The sequence below is a fragment of the Cebus imitator genome, unplaced genomic scaffold, assembly GCF_001604975.1.
Source record: "Cebus imitator isolate Cc_AM_T3 unplaced genomic scaffold, Cebus_imitator-1.0 Scaffold11, whole genome shotgun sequence".
NCBI classification, from domain to species: Eukaryota; Metazoa; Chordata; class Mammalia; order Primates; family Cebidae; genus Cebus; species Cebus imitator.
This window is the reverse complement of record NW_016107326.1, coordinates 2,704,163-2,716,866: the sequence shown is the minus strand read 5'-3', so window position 1 is coordinate 2,716,866 and position 12,704 is coordinate 2,704,163.

Below are 12,704 nucleotides of genomic sequence, written 5' to 3'. Positions count from 1 at the left end.
ACCTATCAACTAAATCACCTGAATTAGTTGACTTTATTGTTTGTTAAATGCTTGACAGCCAATAGATTTAATACATTGTTAATTATCCTATTCTCCTTAAAATAGTATTTTCATTTTTATAACCAAGAATATTTAGAGGCTAATTAGAAATCCAGTAATGTGAATTGTAAATTATGTGTAATTACACTAAAACTACTGAAGAATAACACACATTACTTATAAATTGTAACACTGTGATAAATTAAAGCAATTACAGGTAAACCAATAATGTTCTTTAATTAAGTAGTTATGAATGAGAATTTGTGCTTTGCATTTACAATAACCTATAAGGTTGGAGATTGCATTTATAGCTCCTGCAGAAATCGATTGCACTCTGCTGTGATACTTTGCTAAGAATAACTTCTAAGTTCATTACTGTCATTATGCCATTATCATGTAAAAACACCCAGGATTGTTAAATGTAAGTGTGCTGACAACCAATCAACCATGCTTCTTAATATAATTATAATTATGTCACCATCTCTTCTTATGCCTTTATGAATCTGGGAAAAAGTTCAGATTTCCACCAGTCTTCAGTATTGGTTGCAAAGGAATAGAAGTTGCTCTGTCACACACTTACTGAAAATACTATTGTATTTGACACTAATAAGGCTATTCATCCTCATAATTATCTTACTTCAAGCTGCCGTTTATAAGATTATAGCAATATTTTTATGTTGCCACATCTGTTTATTATTTTATATATTGTTATAAGGTGAGGTAACTCCTTGACATGTTCAAGTTGTAATCAGTGTCACAGTATGCATAGAGAAGAGACCCCGACAGACCATCTTTCTGTTTTTAATTCAAGTCATATGTTTTGTGTGTTCAAACAGGTCTCTGAAGGAGAAAGAGAGCCAGTACATATTGGTGAAAAGGGGAAGAGTTGAAAGGTTCAAATGATGAGAATTTGTTGATCCAGATTATTTAAAAGATGAATATTTAAAGGAAGAACACTAAAAATGTAAGAAAAGGATTCTGAATTATTCAGGTATATATATGTTATTAATTTGCTTTGAGGCATTAACAATGAACAGTTCTCCAATAAGTGAGGAACAATTAGATTACTACCATAATATAATGTTACAAATACAGTATTTTGAATATTCTTGAGTGATATGCCCAACCAGGGAAAGTCATGTGCACGGTAAAGACTACACATATCAGTGATGATTGTCAGGTCTGAGATTTCACCCTGCATATAAGCTAGTAAGCCAGGCAATTAATGTTTCAAGGATACTGGCACAAAACACAAGACTTCTGGGTCAGAAACAAAGACTTTGGCACTCATGGGAGTGATGTGGGGGGACGGGGGGGTGCCAAATGGATGCTATACACACAGTGGGTTTGCAAGTAGCCATGTAACACTGAATTTGGGGAATCCATTGCTTTTACAGCAAGCAGTAAGGAAACAAGCTCTTTGTCCCAGAGAGAGACGTGAAATCACCTCTCTACGTTGCTCTGCAGACATGACCCTGAGAAATAGCCCCAGAAAAGAGCAGGCAGGGCTTTGCATTCTTGATAAACCCAGTAAGACATTTAAGAGCCCAAGAGACTGAGGGAGGACTGTTTTTTTCAACAAATAGCATAAATTACTATACTCATGTAATGAATGTACAAATAATATGTTCAGGAGCTTGATGTACAACTAGGTATAGCAACAGTTTTTACCCACTGATTTTAAGTTCAAAATTCTCTTCCTAGAATCATGCTTACCTCCATATATTAAAAATTATTTAAAATGGAACAAGAAACTTCTGGGAAGAGGTACCCTTTGATATACTTCCTCACTGTATTGCTCTTTAACTGATGCTTCCAGCCTATTATTTCTTTTGAACCACTCATACTGTTTCCTTTCTTGTCTTTAGCTCATTTCTTATCAAACTAGCTTTCAAACTGTGCCTTTACTGAAATGGTAGTTTAACATGTTGGTTTACAGCTTGATTTACTTGGTATATTTAATTGTGGGAGCTAACAATTAGCTTTGATAAGCCATTTAATACATAATTTCTTAAAGAAAATGTAAAGCGTTTGAAGCCATGATGTATTTTTATGCTCTATGTTCAAAGTCAAGTCTCAGGTTTTCATTAGTTTTGCAGAATGATTCACTGAACTTTTTAGGCAGTGGGGCTACAGTTTAATGTGTTCCCAGACTTTATAATGACCAAACTCTAAAGTTTCCTGTAACTGGTTTCCAATTCTTTTCCCACCCTTTCTCATTTTTTAATGAAAATTTTGTTGTTCTCTACAATGCACGCTCATCACTTTTATTTGGGTTTATAGTTTTCTGTATTTCATGGTGAACAACCTTAGTGGTCCCTCATGCTGATCGTGATACTTGATTGAATGGAAAGGACAAGGAAGAGCATCTGAAGGGAACAACTTCCCCATGTCCTTCTCCCGCCACCTTTCAACCTCCTTTCAACAAACTGTAGTTCAAGCCTTGGGGTAAAAATCTCAAGTAATCTCATCCTTTTAAAGATTACTTTCAGGTAAAAAGTTAATGGCTCCTCAGGTTTGGCTTTAAAAAGCTGAATTCAGGACAGGAGCAGTGACTCACACCTGTAATCCCAGTACTTTGGGAGGCCGAGGTGGGCAGATCATGAGGTCAGGAGTTCAAGATCAGCCTGGCCAACATGGTGAAACCCCATCTCTACTAAAAATACAGAAATTAGCTGGTTGTGGTGGTGGGTGCCTGTAATCCCAGCTACTCGGGAGGCTGACGCAGGGAGAATCATTTGAACCCAGGAGGTTGAGGTTGCGGTGAGCTGACATTATGCCATTGCATTCCAGCCTGGGTGACAGGGTGAGACTCAGTCTCAAAAAACAAAACAAAACAAAAAGTTGAATTCAGTGTCAAACCTCAAATCTTTCTCTAATTCTTTTATTCCCAATATAACACACACACACACACACACACACACACACACACACACACGCATGCATGCACACACGCGCGCGTGCACACACACACACAGACACACACACACAGAGCTGCCTTGCTTCTGCTGGGAAGGAACCACCTGGTAATGACTGTGTAGCTCACTCCCAGCTCAGCTCCTTTTGTTCCGGTTGGCCTCCAAGTTGGTGCTAAAAATATCAGACATCAGTCTCTGGATTCCTCAGACACCAAAGACACACTAAACACTTTGTGTGGCTGTCCTTAAGTCCTCCTCCACTGGATTAAGTTTACAGGGAAACACTCCCCTGCCTGGCATCATGGTACCACAACTCCCCAACTGTCTTCCAAAGGAATTCTTATCCTCTCGGGCTGGATGAGTCTTCAATGTCTTTTTTATACCTTTGAGTTGGTTTGGCACCTATGGCTTTGGACCCAGGTTTTGTTTTATTTTGGGGCACAGGGGTAGTATCTCATTTGAAAATTCAATATATGCAGAATAAACCAAGTTAATATCCTATTAAAGTTGCCTTTTTGTATTTAGTTATTTTTTGAAACTATTATTTATTTTTTGTCACTTTTACTACGTCACAAGCCTTTTGAGGAATAGGGTCCATTTCTGATACTTTGATCAATGAATTGCAATCATCAGTTTATATATCTTAAGGGACAGAGGGGGATAATAATATATACGTGAATGAAGCAGAGATAGGAAAAAATGAGGAGTATTAAATTTCCTTTTTTTTAAGGAGAAGTCAAGCATCTAGAATTTTATGGAAATTATTGATGTATTAATTGAAAACCTGTAAACACATTAAAATCATGTCTGCCCAAAGCCAAAATAATCAGTGCATTTAATTTAATATAACAAAATAACTCCATTATTGGGAATAAATGAAAATAATAATTGAATATTTGACTTTTAAACTGGTTGTAGTTAGGCTTTTATTGATTTAAATAATTGGAATCTATTTAACAAACTGTTCTTTCATTTAAAAAATAGTCTTCCTGTAGACTAATAAAATGAAGAATTTAATTTATCTTTTCTTACCATTTGGGTTATGAGCAATTAAATAATATGTTTACCTTCTGTTTTGAGAAAGTCAGTTTCTAAGTAAACAGTATCTTAACAGTTTGAATTGTTCCAACTGTTTTCTAAAAGTTTAGGAAAAGCTTTTATTTATTACATTTTATTATGTTATTCACTGTTAGAATAAATTTGCAAATTTTATTAATTCTATTCAGAAAGCCATGAAAAATTATCACTTATGAATGAAAAATGAAATGTAGCAAACTAGTTATCTGAAAAAACTTGCACTCAGAAATAAAATGCATTGTCCAGTGCTTTCCTGTAGGTCAGTGAGGCCATAGAAGATTTTAGAGAGAAGAAACTGATGAAAAGTGAGAAATAGAAAAGTAGCCTAAGAAAATATTTTCAGAGTATAACAACAAAATTAAAGAGTTGGTTAGAAGTCTGAAGAACAGGCCAGGCAAGGTGGCTTCCCACCACGTTGGGAGGCCGGGGTGGGTAGATCATTTGAGGTCGGGAGTTTGAGGCCAGCCTGACCAACATGGTGAAACCCTGTCTCTGCTAAAAATACAAAAATTACCCAGGTGTCATGATGGGCACCTGCAGTCCCAACTTCCCAGGAGGCTAAGGCATGAGAATTACTTGAACCCAGGAGGCGGAGGTTGCAGTTAGCTGAGATCACGCCACTGTACTCCAGCCTGAGTGACAGAGCAAGACTGTCTCAAAAAAAAAAAAAAAAAAAAAAAAAAAAAAAAAGGAACTATGCTGAGATGCTGAGCACTGAGTGGAGAGATGAGCTAAGAGCTCCTGAACTGGTGGATAGGCTGCTACTGCAGAACTTTTCCTCCCAGCTCCAACCAGGAAGCGTTCTTCCCACTTCTGTGATAGCTTGCTCCTTCTCTGCCCTTGAGGATTTTATCTCCAGGAAACAGATAAGAAAAAGAGCAATTACATTTCATTGAATGCCTACTTGGAAAGTTTCTGGGTTTCATTAAAAGTAAAAAAAAAAAAAAAAAAAAAAGAGAAATGCTTTTAAAATTAATATATGTTTTGTGCTATAGACAACTGGGGTAGTGCCACTGGGCTGTTTCTATCAATCACTTTTACACTGTTCTACTTTCCTTTTCCTATACCCACCATCTTCGAATGCACACCATAATATGCTTATATCTACAATTTACTCTTTATGTTCTGTATCTTTGTGCCAAAAATGTAAGCTCCATAAATGTAGGGATCTTTGCTTGCTTTGTTTGCTGATGTGTTACAAGCACCCACAAGAGTGCCAGCCACATAGTTGGTGCTCAATAAATACTTACAGATTGCTCTATAAAGAATGCATACGATAAACAGAACGGTAACATTGGGAGATATTGTAATAGACCTGAGAAAGGATTTCTGTAAAATCAGGAAAGATTGAAAACCAATGGAACTTGTTAAATATTTTTAAAATCAGGCTTCTCAAGTTACTTAGACATAACCCATTCAATAAATTCCAAGTCCTGATGCTTCTACTCTTAAAAGACATCTCAAACACACCTTTCCACTTCCATTTGTGTCGTAGTTTCAACAAGCCTTTTTCTAGATGTCTCAACAGCTTCCTTGCCTTTTCATCTCAGGGCCTTACATCAAATAAGTCATCTTCAATCATTCACAGGCTTGAGCCGATTTATGTATTACTCTTATTATTAAGATTTATGTATTACTCTTCTGTGTCAGACATGGAGATAATGTTTATTACCTGGTTTACATAGTTTCTGTTTTCATGGAATTTACAGTTTAATTTGGCAGATGGGCATTAAACAAGTAATGATCCAAATATCTGTGGGACTATAGCTCTAGTTTGATGTTGGAAAGGACAGTTTGCCTTGAAGGTATAACTAGGGGAACTAATCTAGCCTAGAATTTCAGAGGAGAATCTCTTCCTGCGAAAGTGATGTATGTGATGAGATTTGAGAGAAAGTGGGGACACTTTCCAAAGGAAGAAGGGGAGAGAGTCTTTTATGGGGAACAGAATATGTTAAACTCCTGGGGTGGGAGGGCTGCGAGCACCATCATGAGTTAAAACTCTGCCCGGTTGAAACCAGGTGGTGTATGACTTGAAGGGGCCTGACACGGATTTTAGACTTTATTCTAACAGCAATGAGAAGCCACAGAAGGATTTTATTTGAAGAATAAACTTGACCCAAATCTGTAAAATCACACTGCCTGTATCGGAGTTTTCTTCAAGCCTCAGTGGCTCCCTAATGCCTGCTGGGTACAAATCTTAATAATATTTTATCCTGTAACTCAAAATTGTACATGCTAGTTGTGGTGTTTAATCTTAGGCTTTTCCAGTGATACACACTGGACTACCCCTGGCTCCTTAAATCACTTTCTTGTCCCTCACAGTCAAATTTCTTTCCCCTCCCCTCCCCTCCCGGCCTCCCCTCTCCTCTCCTCCCTGCTCCTACCCTCTCTGCTCCTTCTCTCTCCTTTCTTTTAGTTCTTTCTTTCTGATTGAATGCCTATTCTACCTTTTTGGTTTAATATAATCGATTCCACATATATCATTAGATTCAGATCAATTATTGTCTCATCTTTTTCTTTGAATCACTTTTACAGCATGTGTAATATTCTCCTCACAGAATAGTGATTTTCCTTCTATCAAAGCTCCATTAAAATATCTTTTCCTTAAGGCCTATGTCTGATTCTTCTTTGATATCTCATAGGAAATTCCTCATACCAAGCATGTAGCGGATGTGCCTCATGGGTATTTGTGAAATAAAGTATCTAATACCGTCTTCCTGAATCCAAGGGAAAGTGCTGGAAACATTCAGAAGATTATTGCAAAGTCTAAAATAACAGTGGCCTTTTCTTTCTTAGCCCAAATTGGTAAAGCAGCCGGATAAAATATGCCTGCATGAATGTCAGCAGCGTTCTGGCTTCACTTACTTACCAATCCAGCCCAGACTCATTCTAAGTCATTTTAATTTTGCCTCCTAACAGTTGAAAATGCCTCGTCATCCTGATCTACTGTGGCCTCCAACCACTGACAATTTTTATTTCATGGGAAAAGCAGGAGACTGGGAGAAAACAGCCTAGGGTTCAAACTTAACTTCTGTGACTTCAACCAAATGCTAAAACCCTGTGATTGGCCTGATCATCTGTAAGTGGAATGGACATTTTCCAAAGCTTGTAAAGCTAAACAATGAGTAATGATACATAAAGAAACTATCCCAGTACCTGGGACATAAAAGAGGCTCAATGATTATCAATTCACTTATGGTCTCCTGTCCACAGTCTCCTGGTTCAGTAGAAAATTCCAATCTCTTTTTTTTTTTTTAGACAGAGTCTTGCTCTGTCGCCAGGCTGGAGTGCAGTGGTGCAAATCTGAGCTCACTGCAACCTCCACCTCCCGGGTTCAAGCGATTCTCCTGCCTCAGCCTCCCAAGTAGCTGGGATTACAGGTGCCCACCACCACACCTGGCTAATTTTTGTATTTTTAGTAGAAACGGGGTTTCACCATGTTGGCCAGGAGAGTCTTGATCTGTTGACCTCTTGATCTTCCTGCCTTGGCCTCCTAAAGTGCTGGGATTACAGGTGTGAGCCACCGCGACAGGAGAAACTTCATCTGTTTTTCTTTCCAAGACTTACTTCAGCATCTTTGTTATTTATATCATTCATCCTGTCTTCTTCGGGCTGTAGCTCAATTAACTCCTCTTTTCCCTCTCTCAGTGTCAGTCATCTTTTCCCTTGACTTCCTCCTTCTGTTCTGCCTTCAAACACACTCAGCTGTCTCTCCATTCTCAAACATCTTATATCTTAGCAGCTATTTTATGCATTCATTCATTCGAAAGCAAATGAAAAACAGCATATATGGACAATGCTAGGTACTGGGGCTGTAAGAATGAATACGATACTGTCATAGGTTTTGTGCCACATTAGGAGAGACACGATGTATAAACAAATCGTTATTTAGTTAACATGATATAATAATCCAACAGAACCGCTGAAAAGTTCTATGGAATCATGGAAAGGAGGCATTCATTTAGCCTGGAGGATTAGGGGTGGTTTCACACAGGAGGAGATTACTGAGATAGGTTGTGAGGTCATTGGTGGAGATTAGAAGGTATTTTATTTTGAAGGATCAGCATCAGCAAGGGCAAAAGGTATTAAAAGTTAGAACCTGCTAAAGAAGGGCAAATAATGTAGACATGATTGTAGCAAAGAGTGTCAGTTGAGAGTAACCTAAATTGGGAGAACTTTGAAGTCTTTAAGGCAATGGGAGCCATCAAAACATTTTAGCCAAAGGAGTGATATCGCTACATGCAGATTTTAGAAAGATAACTTTGGGTAGAAAGAAGGATGGTTGAAAAAAGACAGTTAGAAGTAGAAAGCCCAGTTGAGAGGTGACTGCAATAGACAAGGCTAGGATGCTATTTGGCACTTGCTCCACCACCATCTTCTCCACCCAGCATCACCAATCACACTGCTTCTCCTGGCTAAGCTCAAGTGTGATTATCACCAATCACATCTAATGGACAAAATTCAATGGCCCTTTCTCAGTCCCCGACTTCCTTTGTTTACAAGGTATATTTTATATCTCACATCATCCAGTTCTCACATCTACTTACTGTCTTGGCTTCTGTGTTAGTGCACATGGCTCATTAACCTTATCACTCTCTCATTCCTGCATCAGCTCTTGCTTCAGTGTGATGGATAGCCCATTCTGATCTGTTTTCTTACTCTTTCCATGTTGTTTTGCATATATTTCCACCCTCACAATATATTCAAGTATCCTTTCCAAGCAGATTAAAATCAAACATGTGACTCCTGTGCTGTTACCGCTTTAGAGCTTCATTTATGTGTTTCCAAAGGTCTGCTGGATATTTCTATACAGAAGCCCCAGCAGCTCATTGACCTCAGCGTGCTGTAACTCTACCTCAAACTCACGTTTCCTTGCATCTTCCCCAATAGTGCCACCATTCTTCTTATCTCTCAGGTAGATTCAAAATCCTGAGCTGGGCCTCTTACTTTTCTTTCATCCCCTGCAATGATATATATATATATATATTTTGAGACAGAGTCTTGCTCTGTAGCCCAGGATTAAGGTGGCATGATCTCAGCTCTCTGCAATCTTCACCTCCCGGGCTCAAGCAATTCTGCCTCAGCCTCCAGAGTAGCTGAGATTACAGGCTAATTTGTATTTTTAGTAGAGACGGGATTTCACCCTATTGGCCAGGCTGGTCTCGAACTCCTGACCTCAGATAATTCACTTGTCTCGGACTCTGAAAGTATTGGAATTACAGGCATGAACCACCACACTGGACCACTGGCAACAATCTTAAAAAACCCTCACGTTGCTTCTTCCTAAGCAATGCTTCCTCAGTCATTTCATTCTTTCCATCCCCACTGCTACCTTTCTAGCTGTACTTATTTTATTGACTCACGTTATAGGTATCCAGACCACTTCATATTAGAGAAATATGTGTATGCTTATCATATTCTCTAAAGGTTAAGCATCATGAGGGCAGCGTGTATGAGAGCTTGGAATGAAGATTCCTAATGACGCTTGGAGACTCCTCCTATCAGAATCCTGTCATGTAAGTTTATCCAACTGTCACCTTTCCCTTGCCTTTTCCTCTTCCTAATTCCTGAAAGCTCCAATGTGGAATTTCAGCTGAAAATCACCACTAGTGCTTAAAATCACAAGAGCTTAAATAGTTTGTGGCCCTGGTACATCCCGTCTCTGCTTTTATTTACAGTACTAGGTTTCTTCATTTTAGAGACAGTATCTTTGGTGTGTGATCCCGAAATACACTTGAGGTACAGAGATTCTGTGTCTTGTGAATTGTAGCAAGATGCCTTATTTGTGGTAGGCCATAATTATTTGCTGGATGACTAACAATTTATCTAATCTAATTGATTTCTACGCCACTGATATTTGTATGTTATTTGTGTATTTTAATGTACGTAATTATTGAAACATTAGCAAGTATTTTCTGCCCATTTTAATGGCTCATTACCTTCTATATCATGTTATATCCTGGTTTATATAAGAACATCTGTGTCTAATATATTCCTGTAAATCATCCCTGTTCATTTTCATAAGGATATTAGACTCAGCAAATATGTGTCATGTGGATTTTTATGTGCCAGCCTCTGAACATCACAAAAACTTCCCAGAGCCAGAGATAACTGCACTGAATCAGCTGTTCCCAAGTTTACTTTTAACCATTGCTCAAATTAGATATCTATGAGCTCCCCTTAGAGTCCAATCCCAGGCTGCCAGCTGCTCCAGATGTAAGGAGCTTTTATAGCATTCAAACACATTTTATCTGTCATCATTTTCATCAACAGGAATATCTTTCTCTTTCTCCTCTCTCATAGAACCTGGTAAACAAGGAAAGAGAAAAGCTTGGCTTTATTGTAAGTCCAAAGAGGTCAGTCTGTGGGGGATAAAAACAACACAGCGTGTCTTTCTTTGCATCTCTTTCCATGCGGCTCTTCAAAGGTTTATCAACCACCACCCTAATCCATTTATTGAAGATGCCCAATTTTACAAATGACCTTTTCTTTGGAATTCACTGGAAATGCAGCTTGACGTGATAGAAAAGAGATGAAGAGTGCAGTAAGGTTTCAGCGCTAATTGCGTCTCTACACGTTAACTGACCATGTGTTCTGACCAGATTGCCCATTTTTTTCTCATCTGTAAAATGGGCAGCGAATTTGAGAGGGTTAAATGTGAAAAATGATTATAAAGTTTTTAAACAAAATAAGCTACACATAAATTTACATACCTTTCAATTCTAAGCACAGAGTTGGGAGATGCTTGGAGAAGGTTGCCGAGATGTGAAGTAAAGGGATGTGCACTGTAGCCGTGTTGATAACAGCAAACAACTGGAAACAACTAAGGAAACTATTAAAAGGGAGCTAGAATGTAAATTGTGAGATAGCCACAGCATGGAATATTATGGAATCACATTTTTAAGGTCATGTGGTTTTCATAGCTTATAAAAAGTATTTCCAAGTAGTATTGAGATTATAAAGTGAGGCCAGGCACAGTGGCTCACACTTGCAACCTCAGCCTTTTGGGAGGCTGAGGCAGGTGGATTACCCGAGCCTGGAAGTTCCAGACTGGCCTGGACAACATAGTGAGACATGACACTCCTCTCTAAAATACACATACACACGCACACACACACACACATACACACACATATACACACACATATATACACACACATGTACATATATACACACACATATATATACACACACATATATATGTAAATATGTATATGTATTTTATCAATAGTAAAAAGTGAGGTATAGAGCCCTTATGTATATGTTATAAGGTATAACAAGAAAAGAATGTGTGTGCATATAGGCTGCTGTATATATTAACAGATATATTCTGGACTAAAACATAAAACTGATAAACAACTTCGAATAGAATAACCGAGGACAGGAAGGTGTCACCACTGTATGTTAAACACAGTGTCTATATTTGCATATGTTTTATTTTCCTTATAAAAATAGCAAGAGTAACATGAATAGTATAACAAGGAGGCTTTGATATTCTTTTGTATACATATGTTTAAAAAAACCAACATATAACCTAAAAATAAATTTTTAAAATTCTATAAAATTTCAGTGGATATATTGAAATAAAAGACTGTTTTTTCATACAAAGAATATCAAAATTCAGTCACAGACCCAAAGAAATTAAGTCTAGAAGATGTGCTGCTTGTAGTGATTTGCTATTGCATAAGTTAATGCTATACATTGTATTGGGGAGAGTATGTAATCAGCTTTTATCAAGTACCTGCTGTTTCCTTTGTCCTCGAACACCTAGTGTGTAGGTATAAAAGGATTGGAAGGCATCTCATGTTCACTGCATCATACTGTTTTCTAAAATCTAAGAAATCACTACTAGATGATGTAGGAACAAATATAGTATGATGTGGGTGGGGAAATTCTCCCCAGCTGTGCTGAGGCAATGCGCATGTGGATCCGGAATAACAGCAGCTGGGCTGAGTCACCATGTCTGCCCTCCTGAGTTGGTGGGTGAGGTGGCTGCACCTAGGGAATTCTGATGATTTGCCCAAGGTGAGCTGGATGAACTGAGTAGTGACGATGTCTCTAATCATCCCATTTCAGCACAAGCATTTATCCATGGCAACACACGTTCTGTGGTCAAGATGTGGGCAATAGATCCACCTGATTTAGTCCCCAGGATACCATAGATGGTGTTTATTTTGTGAATAAAGATATTCAAATTCACAGAGATTAAATAATTTGCACAAAGACACAGGGCTAAACAATAGCAGGACTGGAATTTAAACTCCTGTCTGACTCACTCCATTGTTTATGGTCTTAATGACAAGAGTGAAGATACATAGGTGGGAATTGATAAGGTGTGTAGGGAAAACAGCCAGCTGAAGGCTTGTTAAAATAGTTGAAAGAGGCTGGGTGCCATGGCTCACGCCTGTAATTCCAGCACTATGGGAGGCTGAGGCAGGTGGATCATGAGGTCAGGAGATTGAGACCATCCTGGCCAACATGGTGAAACCCAGTGTCTACTAAAAATACAAAAATTAGCTGGGTGTGGTGGCATGTGCCTGTAATCCTAGCTGGTTGGGAGGCTGAGGTAGGAGAATCGCTTGGACCTGGAAGGCAGAGATTGCAGTAAGCCAAGATTGCGTCACTGCATTTCAGCCTGGTGACAGAGCGAGACTCCATCTTTAAAAAAAA